Raw genomic sequence first — 15,807 nt, 5'->3', positions numbered from 1 at the left:
AGACTGTCTGCTATTAGTCTCTTTAAGGTTGAAAAGCTGTTCTCTTTCTGAATAGAAGCTATCAATTGTCCTTTTGATTTTCTTACTCATTTTGTTAAAGCCTGTAGGGGTCTGCCTTCAGGGCCAGGAGGTAACCAGCTTCCTCTGCAGAGCAGTGAGAGGTATATGGACGGGTAGCTGTCCTGCTAGCCGGCTGCAAAAAGCAGTGAGGTACTGGAGTGCTCTGGGAAAGAGTTCCCCACCAGGAAGTAACTCAGGCCTGCAGGGCAGAGGTGGGAATGTGCCCTGAAAAGAACCCCTGCTGTGCAAGATAATGACTGCCCTGGGGCTAGACACTCAGCAGGGGGTTTCACTATCCCAAGCCAAATCCTGCCCTGGGGCTGTGGGTATTAGCAGTTGAGAAGTGAATGGATTTGCAGGGACCAGAAGTCTCTCTGCTCTGGGGAGCACAGTCCTGTTGGGGAAGTTCTATTGCCCCAGGCCGAGCTCCCCACTGTGCTGATTAGAGGCTGCCCAGGCTGTGCCCCCCTGCCTTGTGGGTTTGTAACTGCCCCGTAAAAGCCCCGAACTGCAGAATGTAGCTGCAGGGCTGTGTTTCAGTCTGCCTGAGTCACTTCCGGGTTTGAGTCGTTACAGCCTGATCTTGTTAGGTTCTGGTGTTTTTTAGAGTACCCTCTGTTTTAGGCTTTAATTTCTCTGCCAGTTTACTGCTTTGTAATCAAGGCAGAGCAGTTAGCTTATAACAGAGTGGTCTCTAAATTCTCTAGCTACAGAGATCACCCCCCACTCCCCCCCACCCCCTGCCCCTGGTCTGCTCAGGATGCTAGTCTCTCACTGCCTGTGCTAGTCTGTTCCTGGCCCCTCAGGACAAACCTTTCCTGGCGATCTTCCAGATAGACTTCAGCTGGTAAGTTGTATGCTTCTGATCTTCATGAATTTAAGCAGTGAAGAGCTATTTCTAAGGCTGGATTAAATGGTTGGTTATGAGGGGAATGAGAGGAGCTTAGAAAGTTGCATGTGCCTTCTCCGCCATCTTGGCTCCGCCTCCCAGCACTTAAGGACAATTTCTCAATCAATTTTAATAAATGCCTTTACTGGATTGGATATTGCCTGAGTCCTGAATTCTTTAAAAGAGCATACCACAGATTATATGATTGAACCTAAACACTATTGAATTTTTTTCTATCTCACCTCCAATTTGTTGGTAAATGATTGGAAAGAAAAGTTTGAGGCTGACTTTTATTTATTTTCCACCTCCCCACTTTTCAATAATGTTTTATTTTTTCAGTTACAGGTAAAGATGGTTTTCAACATTCATTTTTGTAAGTTTTTTAGTTCCAAATTTTTTCTCCTTTCCACACCCCCCCAACAGTAAATGATATCATATTGGTTATACATGTACAATTATTTTAAATATGTTCCGCATTAGTTGTGTTGGGAAAGGAAAAAAATCAAAGCAAAAGGGAAAAACCATGAGAGAAAAAGTAGTTGAAATAGTATGCTTCAATTCCCATACAGTCTCCATAATTCTTTCTCTGAAAGAGAATAGAATTTTATTGGAATTGTCTTGGATCATTGCAATGCTGGGAAGAACTAAGTCTAACAGATGATCATATCCAATATTGCTGTGCTGTGTGCAATGTTCTGCTCACTCCATTCAGCATTGGTTCATCTCTTTTCTGGCTTTTCTGTTACCAACTTGCTCATTTCTTAGAGAAAATAAAATTCCATTACCCTGATATTTTTTTATTCAGCCATCCCCCCAATTGATGGGCACTCATTCAAGTTCCAGTTCCTTGCCAGCACAAAAAGAACTAATATTAATCTTTTTTTTTTTTTTTAAATAAATGTGAGTCCTTATCCTTTTATGATCTCTTTGGGTTACAGACTCAGTAGTGGCATTGCTGGATCAAAGGATATGTATAGTTTTATAGCCCTTTAGGCATAATTGCTCTCTAGAATAGCTGGATCAATTTACAACTCCACTAACAATACATTTGTCAACCAGTTTTCCCACCTTCCCTCCAAGATTTCATTGTTTCCTGTCATCTTCCCCAATCTGTGACTCCTGTGTGATATGGAGTGGCCCCTGAGTTATTTTAATTTGCATTTCTCTAATGCATACTGATTTAGAGCATTTTTATGACTATACATGTGTTTCATTTCTTCATCTGAAAATTCTTTTCATTTCTTTGACTACATATCAATTGGAAAGTGACATATAGATAACCAAGTCATATTTATAAGAATACATTTGAGAAATAAGACCTTTTTCATAAATAGTGACTATAAAAATTGTTCCCCAGATTTCTGCTTCCCTAAGATTCTTGGCTGTATTGGGTTTGGTTGTGTAATTTTTTTTTTTTTTTTATTTAATGTGATCAAAATTAGCCATTTTGCATTTCATAATCTTTATTTCTTGTTTGATCATAAATTTCTCCTTTCTCCAAAGATCTGACAGGTAAACTATCCTTAGCTCTCCTAACTTTTAATAATATCACAGTTTTGACTTTATCTTGGTATAGGGAGTGAGAAGTTGGTCTATGCCTACTTTTATTATCCTGTTTCCTCAACAGTTCTTGTCAAATAGTGAGTTCTTATCCCAGAAGTTGGAGTCAATAGGTTTATTAAACAATAAATTACTATAGTCTTTGCCTATTGTGTCTTGTGTAGCAGACCTAATTAAAGCAAATAATCTGGAAGCTAAATTTTTATCTTTAGAAAATTGAACCTTTAAGAACATAAATTTTGGCTTGAAACACCAAGAGCCACCTACATTCTAGCTGACAGAGACAGAAGAAAAAGTTTTGAGTTTTCAATCTCATATCTTAATAATAAAGCCTGTATCTCCCTGTTTTCTTCAATAGCTTACCTTCTGGACTATTTGGAGCAAGTCGGCATTCACAGAGGTATCTTTATCTCCACTTAATTTTCTTGTCACCCTTTAATTTCTTGTTATTCTCCATCTTTATTTGCCTGAGACCTTTCAGATCCCTTTCCCTCATAAGATGCTGACTACCAAAGGCAACATGCAATAGGCAATTTTTCTCACCATTAATTGGTGCACAGTTTCCTAGTCAATAGTCTCCTTTCCTTTTTCTGGATTCATAAGCTGCCTTGATCATCAACATGGTCCTGAGGTCTCCAGCAATCAATGAGCTGGGACACATAGAGCCTATCTATCACACCATTGATATCAAAGAGACTAATCTATGTCCTTTGATTATATAGGTTCTTTTTACTAGGGATATCTGGATCCCAGATAAACCCCCACAGTGGAAGAGACAATTTTCTTACAAAGAATGCTAAAGAGCCCCTCCCCCATTCCATGAAGCAAGGAAAGGATTTTATTTTGTGTTCTTGCAGGAATGGCTGTCCAAGCTATTGGGTATACTTAATAAGACATGCCTTTTTATAGCCTGTCCCCAAAACTCAAGTGGCTCCCCTGATTCTCCATTGATTGGGTATTACCAAGGTTACAGCCTATCCAGACCACCTGTTTCTCCCCAAAGAGTGTGAATCCACATTTTCTAACACTTTTTACATCTCATCTTTGGCTTTTTTCTTTAGGATTGGACCAAAATTTGCCAGATGAGAACTGTAGAAATAGGGTCAGACTCCTCTAAGTTTTAATATTTGAAAAGGAGTAAGTATAAGTGGAAAGAGATTCTCTTTTGATTATGACTTCAGTTTTGGAAGTTGAATCTGATAAAGGGTTTCCTTCTTAGGAAAAAGACAGTTGCCTTTGGGTGGAGCTTTAACTACTGCTTTATGTAAATGATACCAATTAGGGGATTGTTTTTATCTTAAATGGAGTCGCATGTAAACTTAAGTAATTTTTGGTGGACACATTTTGATTTCCAAGTGTATTAACAGTTTACAAAGGCTTGACTGCCTACTTAAAAGAAACACTTTTCCAAATTAAAAGTCCTGCTCACACTCCTATCTTCTCTTTTAGAATCTGGAGAGTTGACACCTAATCATGTACAGACCAAGACAACTTTATTTCTCACAAGTTTTGCTAACATAACTTATAAGAGTAGATTTTACAATGATAAAATTCATTTTGAAATGAAATTACTGAAATCCTTAAGTGTGAGTATTTAAGGCTATGATAGGAAAGATTGGATCAAAGTTTCTTAAAAAATAAAAACTCAAAAAACAAACACAACCCAGGCTTTTGGAACTTTAAATACCTTGCCCTGATGTGAGAGATAATAGGGGGAAGTGAGAAGTAAAGATGGTTGCTCAGGTGTAATTTAAACTTCATCTACAAACTTTAACTTTGGGATACCATGGACCTGCCCCAAGAAAATCTTCTCCCAAGTGGCACTAAATTGGCATTTAACCTCATTTTCTTAAAGTAGTTGTTAAAACTCCAGCAAAAGAAGAAGAAAAAAAAAAAACACCTTTTTTCTTTTTTCTTTTTCTTTCTTTCTTTCTTTCTTTTTTTTTTTTTTTTTTTTTTCTGAAAGAGAACTGTAACGTTCTCTTCTCTAAAAATATAATGTTCTCTGGGAGCAGGTTTCTTGGGGAGCTTTTGGAAGCAGCCTTCATTTCAGTTCAGAGTAATAACCACCTCAAATGCAGCCAGCTGTTAAAAGTTGAGATCTTTTATTGTCTCTTCCCAAACAGCCAGTTATTTTTCTTAGAGGCCTTGGTTCCAAGAGCTCCTGTTCTAGGCTTTTATCTCTTCCAGCTTCTGCCTCTAACTCAACTCTGAATCCAAAGCCTCCAACCAGCAGAAAGGTGAAATATGGAATGAATCTGACTCTTCATCTGAGAGAGGGATTGTGGGTTCTCTCTGGGCTCGTGGGAACTCCTCTTAGACATGTGAATCTTGTCCATTGAATCCTGACTTGTGAATTTCCTCTAGTGGGCTCTTCCTTTAATATGCTCTCTTAAAATTGTGAACTCTTTAAGGTGAGAAAGGTGTGAACTCTGCACTAGAGAACTGTTAAGTACCATGCTAAATTAGACAACCGACTTAGCACCTTGTAAGAATCCTAACAGACAACCCTTTATTTGATTCAGCCTCCCAAGGTGTAAACTCACCATCAGAAGACAGAACATCAAGTTAAAATTATCTCCTTTTAACCTTGTTAACTCACCATGGGAGCTATAAATACCAAGTGCCGGGAAGTTTCTCCAGATCCTAGCCTGGCTCTCTGGGTGCAGGAGCTCGATGAGCTTTGTGAAGTCTGCCAGATGCCTATGAAAGGGAAGTCTCTTGAGAGAAGAGGTGCATCTCCAGAGGCTGGGGAGCAGCCAAGGCCAGAGCAACAGGCTAAGGGGAAGGTCTCCTATCTCTCTCAGAAGAGACCAACTAGGGCTTTCCAGCTTGCTAAGGCAGGCCTGTGGCCCTCACTGGCTCCAAAGAGCAGCAGAAAGGTAGATGTTTTTCAGTCTGATGATCATCTAGCCTTTACTGATAATACTTTTGGAGCATCGGTTTGAATGAAAAAGTTTCTGTCCCTCCTTCTCTGACTGAGCCATAGAAGCTGTGGAAATGGGGAGAAGATCTGCATCATGCACCAAGAATGGGAAGTTCATGAACTCCACTGACCAGGCTCGAAAGGAAGCTCGGAAGAGGGAATTAAAAAAGAATAAGAAACAACGAATGATGGTAAGAGAAGCAATACTGAAGATGAAGGATCCCAAACAGATTATCTGGGACATGGAAAAACTGGATGAGATGGAGTTCAATCCCGTACAGCAGCCACAGCTAAATGGAAATGTGATCAAAAGGAAACGCAAAAAACTTCAGGAAACTTTTCATAGCATTGTCCGACTGTATGAAAAGGAAAATCCAGATATCGCCAAAGAACTTGGAAACTTAGAGGTGCAGTGTGAGCAGAAGAGGGCCCAGCTCAGTCAATACTTTGATGCTATAAAGAATGCTCAGCAAGTTGAAGTGGAAAGCATCCCACTGCCTGCAATGCCTCATGTTCCTTCTAACATCTCAGTCCAAGGAATGCCATTGCCTGGTGCACGGTCATCAACTGTTCTCAAAAATCTCTCTGCCTATCGACCTCCCACCAGGGCAATTTCTCTGCTTTCTTTGCCTGGACATGGCGTTCCTCCTTTACCTCCTGGCAGACTTCCTCCGGGCCCACCCCCTGGGCCACCACCTTTCCAAGTTCTGCAGATGTATGGCCGTAAAGTGGGCTTTGCTCTAGAGCTTGTTCCTCCTCAGCAGCAGGAGGATAGTTTTTATAGTCCAGAATTTGCTCAAGGAGGTCATGATGACGATGCTTTCGGCACTATTGAAAAAGAAGATTGTTCTCAAGACGTGCATCAAAATAAGCACGATGACAGCAGTCGTGACAGGGACACTGACAAGTCAGATATCCTCTGGGAAGAAAAGTTCATGGCTGATGATGAAGAGAGAGAGAACAGTGAAGAAAAAAACTCAGTTCTCAATGTAAGATTTGCTGGTGTTCCTGGACAATCAGAAAAGAAAAAGAAAAACATGAAGAAATTAACACCTCTTCAAGCTGCCATGCTTAGAATCGCAGATCAGGAAATTCCTGAAGAGGGGCAAGAAGCTTGGGTATTTTCAGAGGATGATGACCAGGAGGATTCTGAGGACTCCAGGGACACAAGACTGCCGCAGCACAAGGAAGCATCTCTTCTGGATGGGGCATTCTCATCTCCTGCTTCTCAGCAACAGCAACCACCTCCACAGTCTGTTCTTCCTGCCCAAAGACAGTTGCCTGCCATACCAGGACTCCACCCTGCTCCACCATTACTACCAGCTCTTGGGCTCCCTCCTGTTCCACCCCTGGGAGCTACTCCCTTCTTAAAACCACTTGCAATGCCAGAGTTTAGAGGGCCTTCACCCAAGCTTTTACTTTCTGGCCCTTCTCCTCAAGGGGGACCACCAAAGCTATGTCCCCCAGCACCTCTAGCCAGTCCTCCACCTCCTCCTGGGAGGACAAACCCACCTTTTGTACCCCAACTTGCACCAGCTCCACCTGGGCTTTATCCATCAGCTCCCTTGGCCAGTCCACAGATTTTAAGTGCTCCACCCAATTTGATCCAGAGATCTAAAATGCATGATACCACTGCAGCTCCCATTGAGAAGAAAGTCACAGCTATCATCAGCGCCAAGCCACAAATCACCAATCCCAAGGCAGAAATGATCAGATTTGTGCCCACTGCATTGAGGATTCAACGAGAAAACAAAAGAGCTACTGCTGCTGTTCCCCAAGGGAAGTCGGAAAAGGATTTTACTATACCCCTTGCCAAAACCGTCCCTCAATCTGGCCCCTCTGATCCTGTTTCAGTACAGACCAAGGACGATGTGTATGAGGCTTTCATGAAAGAGATGGAGGGGTTACTCTGAATTTGTTGGTTTAAAGACTGCAGGTATCATACGTAGACTGTCATAGTAGAAGACATGGTTCTTAAAAGCAAGAGTCCTTATATACTGGACCTGAGTGCAGAAGTGTTTACTTGTACTCTGTCATAGCATTTTCTCACTTCAGTGTAATGTTACTTAATATCTTAATGTTGTTTAGCTTTGGTCAGAATTAATTGTACAGAAGATACAGATCTTCTATTCCTAGCAGACTGGTAAACTTCTATAGAAGTATTCCTTCATGTCTCTACTATATCCACCATCACCATTGGTTTTTTTTTTTTTTTTTTCCTTTTGAAGCATGAGATAAGACAGGATTTTCCTCAAGTGAGTTAGTTGGGTCAGGCATTGGAGGAGAAATTTCTCAGAAAACAAATGTTATCTCTTTTGTGACTTTAACTTCAATTTTTTTATGCTTTACTTGTAATTCTTTTGTAAAAATTTTATTGATTGAAGGAAAATAAGACTGTCTGTATTTGACAATGAATCAAGATGTCTGGGGGAAGAAACTAGACATGTCAACTGCGATGATTTCTCTGTGACAAAACAAGTTGTGTTTAGTGTCTCTTACATGTTAAATAAAACATTTATTTATTATATATGGGACTACCTGACATCTAGGGGAGGGGGTGGAGGGAAGGAGGGGGGAAAAGTTGGAACAGAATTTTTTGCAAGGGTCAGTGTTGAAAAATTATCCATGCATATGTTTGCCAATGAAAAGCTATAGTAAAAAAGTGAAGGAAAAAAAAAAAAAAAGAAAAGGAAGTTTGTATTCTGTCTCCACAGAAAAACCCAAAGCCTGAAAACCTCAATTGAAAGGCACAATAGTGAACACACTATCAATACTTTTGGGTGTCCAGATATTCATCTATTAGATGAAAAGGCAGGAAAAATGAGTGATGGTCTTATGAAGCAGCTACTCTTACAAAAGAAGAATTTTTGGTTGACTATTCCCTCTGACATGGCAAGAGTTTACCAGATATTCATTGTGGGGGAAAGATCCTTTGAATATAAAAATGTTTTCCGAGTTTATTGCTTCTGAGGGGAAATTTTATATCTTTAGATGCTTATTTGCATAAAATAGAAAAAAAAGATCAATGAATTGGGCTTGCAACTAAAAAAGCTAGAAAAAGAACAAATTAAAAAACCCCCAAATACCAAACTTAAAACTTCTAAAAATAAAAGGAGAGATGAATAAAATTGACAGTAAAAAACTATTAAATTTAAATAAAACTAAGAGTTGGTTTTATGGAAAAAAATCTCAAAATAGTTTTAACTTTAATAAATTTGATTAGAAATAGGAAAGGAAAATCAATTTGCTCTTTCATGGAAAGTTCTTCTTTTTCATTTTTGAGACTGCCTAATTAGAACAATAATTAGGAATTACTTTGTCCAACTTTATGCCAATAAGTTTGATAAACTCCAATTCTATATAAACTATTTGGGAAAAAATAGGAATTGAAGGACTCTTACAAATTTCTTATGACAGAGATGGTACTGATACCTCAAGCAAGGAGGATAATAACAGAAAATTATAGACCAATCTCCCTAATGAATGTTGCTGCAAAAATTGTAAATAAAATATTAGCAAAGAGATTACAAAGAGTCACCATGACCAAATAGCATTTATAACGGGAATGCAGGGCTGGTTCAATATTAAGAAGACGATTAGCTTCAGGCTGTATCAATGACCAAAGTAACAAAAACCATATGATTACCTCAATAGATGCAGAAAAAACATTTGATAAAAGCCAACATCCATGTCTATTCAAAACACTAGAGAGTAGAGGAATAAATGGACTTTTTCCTTAAAATAGTCAGTAACATCTATTGTAACCATCATATGTGATGGGAATAAATTGAAACCATTCCCAATAAGATCAGGGGTGAAACAAGTTTGCCCACTATCACCATTACTTTTCAATATTGTATTAGAAATGTTAGCCTTGGAAAAAGAAAAAGAGATTAAAGGAGTTAAAGAAGGTAACAAAGAAACCAAATTATCACTCTTTGCAGATGAGATATGGGATACTTACTTACAGAACTCTAGAGAATCAACCAAAAAACTATTAGAAATAATCCACAACTTCAGCAAAGCTGCAAGATACAAAATAAATAAATCATCAGCATTTTTATACATCACTAACAAAACCCAACAGCAAGAGATACAAAGACAAATTCCATTTAAATTAACCGTCTACAGTCAGGAACTAACTACAAGAGCAGAGAACTACAAAACACTTGCCACACAATTAAAGTCAGATCCAAAAAATTGGAAAAATATCAAGTGCTCTTGGATAGGTAGAGCAAATATAATAAAGATGAGAATACTATCTAATCTATTTAGTGCTATACCAAACTATTTTAATGACCTCAAAAAAAATTTATCTGGAAGAACAAAAGATCCGAGAATTTCAAGGGAATTAATGAAAAAAGAAAAGCAAATGAAGGTGGTCTAGCTGTACCAGATCTAAAGAGAAAAGGGGTCATCAAAATGTCAAGTGAAAAGGGCTGTGGAAGAAACAAAGTTGGTAAGAGGTGCAGTGCCTCCAGTGGTAGCAGTATCTCCAGATCTAGCTCCACTTCCACCTCCAGCTCTGGCTCCTGTACTACTAGCACTGGCTCTCGCAGTGCTTCCAGCATCTGGGGCATCTTGCTGGTCAGGAAGTTCTAGCCCCTCCCAAAGTTCCCGTTCCAGCAGTTCCTCTGGAGGAAATGTATCAAGAATGGTATGAGAGGAGAGGTCTTCAAAGGTTAATAAAGAAAAAGGAGGGATTAAATGGGATAAACTGAGTGAAGACCCTTCATAAGTATGTGGCCTAATTGTGACTTGGGGCTGTGCAGTAGCTAAAAGCTGCAGGTCTTCAGTTATCTCAGAAGAACAAACATTTCCTTCCTGTTCTGGCTCCTCACACATTTTCATTAGCATTTTAATACCTAATAGGTAAAGTGTGTCCTGGGGTCAATATTTAGTTTCTGAGTAAATTGGAACTCTTCCGAGGCAAGGGGAGAAAAGGTCAGAAGGAGTGGTGGTGTCCTGCTTAGGATCTGTGTACTCATGTGTCTTGCAGTTGGCATTTTGTACTGTTCTACTAATACCTTGTCTGTTGGGAGTTGCCCTATCTGGAGAGATCATAATAAATCCTTTTGTTTTTTACTGTGAGAATCTGATTTTAATTTTGAGTAAGGGTCACTTTCCCACTTACCTTGAAGTATTTATAGGCCTGTCCATTGGATGACATGCTACACTCATGATCAAACCTAGAGGACACCATGTAGTTCTGGGGAGCACATTTTCCAACAGAGCTTTTACATCTCAATTTGGATTTCTACATGCTTTTTTGGTTTATGATTTCTCTTTTAGGATTGGACCAAAATTTGATAGATGAGGGTAAATGAAAAAGCAGGGTGAGATCCTGAAAGGGGTAATTTTTAGTGGAAAGAGATTTTCTTTTGATTATGACTTTACAGATTTGGAAATGAATCTAATAAGTTTCTCTCTCAGCAAAAAGAACAAGTTCCCTTTGGGATGGAGCTTATTAGCACCTGCTTTATGCAAATGAGACTACCTAAAATGCAATTCCCTGAAGACTCGGGAATAAAAATATGCCTTCCAAAAATAACTCCAGTGTGTTAACATCTTACCAAAATCAGGCATGACGTCCTACTTAATAGAAACAGGTTTTTACAAATTAAAAGTCCTACTCACCTTCCTTTCTTTCCTTTTCGAATCTGGAGAGTTAACACCTAATAATTTACAGATCAAGACAGCTGTATTTCTCTCACAATTTTCACTTGCATTACTTGTAAGACTAGATTTTACAATGGTACACAATACATTTTGAAATGAAATTAGTGAAATCCTAAAGTGATAGTATTTGAAGTACTGGACCAAATTTTCTTTAAAAACAAATTCCAAAGAACCCACATAGGTTTTGGAGCTTTAAACACATCGCCCTGGTGTGAGATATACTGGGGAGAAGTGAGAAGCAAAGATGATCCTCAAGATGTAATTTAAACTTTATGTACAAACTATCTTTGGAATGCCATCTAGTGTTTCCCCCCCCCCCCAAAAAAAAAAAAAACAAACAAATAAAAACAAAACTTTTTTTCCCCAAGTAGCATTAACTTAATTAACTTCATTCCTTAAAGTCGTTGTAAAACTCTACCCAAAGGGGGAAAACTTTTTTAAATTGAGAGAACCCTTTACTTGATTCCACATCCCAAGGTGTAAACTCACAATCAAGAAACAGAAAATCATATTAAAATTACCTCCTTTAAACTTGTTAACTCACCATGGGAGCTCTAAATACCAAGTGTCGGGAAGTTTCTCCAGATCCTAACCTGGCTCTCTGGGTGCAGGAGCTTGATGAGCTTTGTGAAGTCTGCCAGGTGCCTCTGAAAGGGAAGTGACTTGAGGGAAGAGGTGCATCTCCAGAGGCTGGGGAGCAGCCAAGGCTCAGAGCAACAGGCTAAGGGGAAGGTCTTCTATCTCCCTCAGAAGAGACCAACTAGGGCTTTCCAGCTGCTAAGGCAGGCCTGCAGCCCTCACTGGCTCCAAAGAGCAGCAGAAAGGTGGATGTTTCACAGTCTGACCATCTAGCCTTTAGTGATCACACTTTCTCTGTTTCATTCGGAGAATAAGGGAACCATTAAAAAAGCTTTTTAAAGAACAAGGCTGGGAAGAGGGACGCAAAGAAAAAAAAGATCAGTGAGGCGGGAAGGAAGGACTCGAGGGTGGTTTAATTTCTCCATAGGGCGCAGGCAGGGAGCAGAAGGAAGGAGCGTCCCAGCGTCCTTTGGGAGCCCGGGCACTGGGAGGAAGGCAGAAAGTAAGAAAGCGAGGGTGACGGCTAACTCCCTGCCAGAGACTCGCTCGCACTCCTTCAGCAGTGAGCAGTGCCCCAGCGTCCTTCGGGAAAGCACAGGCTCGAGGCGGTAAAGAAGGAAGGAAGATGTCTGGCCAGAAGAACGTTCCGTCTTGGCCGGTGGATTACCGGGAGGATTCAGAGTCCCAGTCAGACAGCGAGGCTGGAGTGGAAGCGGCTGGAAGGGTGACGGGAGCGGAGGAAAAGGGGGGCTTGGTGTCCGAAGCCGATGCAGATGATTTTTCTCGACTCGAGGGAGATCAAGATGGTTACCAAGAAGGGGATGAAGAAAACATCGGACACTCAGAAGGTGCCGATTCGAAGATCAAAAAGCCGCGGGCTGATGCTCCAAAGGAGTTTTCAGACCTGGAAAAGAGAGATCCCCAGGAGCTGTTTACGTCTTTCCTGGAGAGCCTCAGGAGCATGTCTCCCGAAGAAATTAAGATCCCCCCAGGTCCACCTGGCAAGTGCTCAAGCCAACTCCAGGACAAGATAGAAAAACTATATGAGCGGAAAATAAAGGAAAGGATGGATATGAATTACCTCATTCAGAGGAAGAAGGAATTTCGGAATCCCTGTATCTATGAGAAGCTTGTCCAGTACTACTCAATTGATGAATTTGGCACCAATTATCCCAAGGATATTTTTGATCCCTCTGGATGGTCTGAGGATTCCTACTATGAGGCACTAGCTAAAGCCCAGAAGATTGAGATGGACAAATTGGAAAAAGGCAAGAAGGAGAGAACGAAAATTGGGTTTGAGAGAGGCCCCAAGAAGGGCACCACAAGCAATGCCCCAATCACAGCCAGCACCGGAGCTCCAGCTGCTCAGAAGAGAAAGAGCAAGTGGGATTGTGCTATCCCAGGGACCAAGACAGCCCAGCCTACCGTCCTTACCCCAACAACTCCCTTGCCAGCTGTTGTCACAGTGACAGCCAGAGCTAGTGGCTCCAAAACCACGGTCATCTCGGCTGAGGGCATCGTTGTGAAGAAAGCCAGGCAATGTTAGATACAGGGCTGGACGTACCTTCTGTGGAAGGACGGCTGGCTACTCCTGGACCCTGCCACAAATATGAACGAAACTTAGATGTGGAATGCACCACATGAGCTCACTGGGCTGGAGCTTTCCATCCCTGAAAAAACAAACATCTCTTTTTTGTCCAAGGGAAGAGAGAACCTAGTGAGAGTTCAGTCTTCTAGAAGGATTTTTGTTCTCATCAGGGTGGTAAAAGTGCAAGAGTTGTATTATGATGCTACTAAAAACAACAACAATAATAACTTTGTATGGTGCTTTAAGGTTTGCAAAGCACTTTACAAATAGACCATTTTGGATGCGCATCGATTGAAGAATGGCGGGGTAAATTGTGGTATATGAATGTTATGGAATAATATTGTTCTGTAAGAAGTGACCAGCAGGATGAATACAGAGAGGCTTGGAGAGACTTACATGAACTGATCCTGTAAAATGAGAAGAACCAGAAGATCATTATATACTTCAAAAACAATACTGTATGAGGATGTATTCTGATGGAAGTGGATATCTTCGACAAAGAGAAGATCTAATTCAGTTCCAATTGATCAATAATGGACAGAATCGGCTACACCCAGAGAAGGAGCACTGGGAAATGAGTGTAAACTGTTTGCATTTTTGTTTTTCTTCCCAGGTTATTTTTACCTTCTGAATCCAATTCTTCCTGTGCAATAAAGAGAACTGTATGGTTCTGTACACATATATTGTATCTAGGATATACTATAACATATTTAACATGTATAAGACTGCCTGCCATCTAGGCAAGGGGGTGGAGGGAGGGAGGGGAAAAGTTGGAACAGAAGTGAGTGCAAGGGATAATGTTGTAAAATAATTACTCAGGCATGGGTTCTGTCAATAAAAAGTTATAATTTTCAAAAGAGGAAATAGCAAATTTTTTAAATTGCTTCTCAATTTATAATGAAAACAATATTTGGGGGGAAACTATTTTTGTTTCATAAACATGTTATTGTATTTTAAAAATATAAAAAAACCCCAATAGACCATTTTATCCTCTCAATGATCCTGGGAGGGAGGCTCTGTCATTGCTCATTTATAAAATGGGAATAAATGGCAATCTGAGGCATGCAGAAGTTAAGTGACTTGCCCAGTTTCAAACAACTAATAAATGTGTGAAGTAAGAGTAGAACTTCATTCTGTTTCAGAATTTCAGATACTTCTTTTCCATTATTTCAAATGCCTTTTGTGTATGTTTCATGCTCTAATTTGGTTCTGCACTGTAGTTATGAAATAGTTTTGCCAGTCTATTGAATGCCATATCTCCATGCATTCCACTCGCCCTTTAATTAAACGTTCCATGAGGGCAGGACTTATGCCTTTATCTTTTTATCCATCTCCAATGCCTATCACATAGTTTTCTATCTGAACATGAACTGGGAGATAATGACCAGTAAGGAAATGCCCTCCAATAGCACTTGCTTCTGATCTTGGATTGGGAATCCTGAAAGTTAAAGGATTTACCCAGGATCATTGAGAGCCAAGAGGACCATATAGTACAGGCCAAAAAATGCTGGCTTTAATGTTATGGTGTCCAAGTTCATCTGAGTTGTCACCTGTGTGACTTAGAAAATTCACAACCCCTGAGGCCTCATTTTCCTCCTACTTATTGGACCTCTTAGGGAACCAAACCTGCTTGGCGATGCAATCACACCTGCCTGGCCTTTGCATAGCTTGCATAGCATATTCCAAGCTGTCTTTTCCCAGGCATTCTTGCCTTACTTTGCTTAATTTGCACTCGATCTGCAGTTATTCATGTTATTCTGACCTGGTACAAATCCTCACTTAAATTTCCTCATTGGCCTGGTGGGTGGCCTGGAAGTTTGGGCAGCAGAAATGCTTGAGAGAAATGAGAGCTGATCTGCAGGAACAGTAAGCCACCTACCCAGATAGGAGGAGAGAGAGAGTTTGTCCGAGAATGTTAAAATTTCTCCTTGAACCCAACTTTCACATAGTTCCTTCATACACTGACTGATTCATTTATTTTTTGTTTTCATTTGTGTTTGCTTAGCAACATTGAGGTTAGAAAGCATTTAAGGGTACAGTTACTGATAATAACTATCTTCATCTTCACTATTACTAGGCTTCTCTTAAGAAGGAACCTGAGTCTTTGTGTGATAGGGGGAGAGGGGAAGGTATAGGGAGGATTGGGGGAAGGAGGGGGAAGAGGGAGAAGGAGAGGGAAAGGGAGGGAGAAGAGGGGGAGGATAGGAGGAGGGAGGGAGAGGGAGGGCAGGGGAGGAGGGGAGACAGGCAGACAGGTGCAGAGAGAGAAGCAGAGACACACACGGAAGGGGAGAGGGAGGGGGAGAGGTATGAGGAGAGGGAGATGGAGACGGAGACACCTAATGCAGACAAGAATAGAAGGGAAGCAATAAACTGGGAAAACATTTTTATATTCAAAGGTTCTGATAAATGCTTCATTTCCAAAATATAGAGAGAACTGACTCAACTTTATAAGAAATCAAGCCATTCTCCAATTGATAAATGGTCAAAGGATATGAACAATTTTCAAATGAAGAAATTGAAACT

General features: G+C 40.4%; 2 pseudogenes; both read left to right on the top strand.

Moving 5' to 3' along the window:
* The first annotated feature begins 4,729 nt into the window (after positions 1-4,729).
* LOC100925720 lies at positions 4,730-7,964 on the top strand (annotated as a pseudogene).
* A 3,498-nt stretch (positions 7,965-11,462) lies between these two features.
* LOC100928573 lies at positions 11,463-13,639 on the top strand (annotated as a pseudogene).
* Positions 13,640-15,807: the final 2,168 nt, after the last annotated feature.

Source organism: Sarcophilus harrisii, chromosome 1 (genome assembly GCF_902635505.1).
Source record: "Sarcophilus harrisii chromosome 1, mSarHar1.11, whole genome shotgun sequence".
Classification (NCBI taxonomy): Eukaryota; Metazoa; Chordata; class Mammalia; order Dasyuromorphia; family Dasyuridae; genus Sarcophilus; species Sarcophilus harrisii.
Note: the sequence above shows the minus strand (reverse complement) of the source record. Positions and strands in the feature narration are given on the sequence as shown.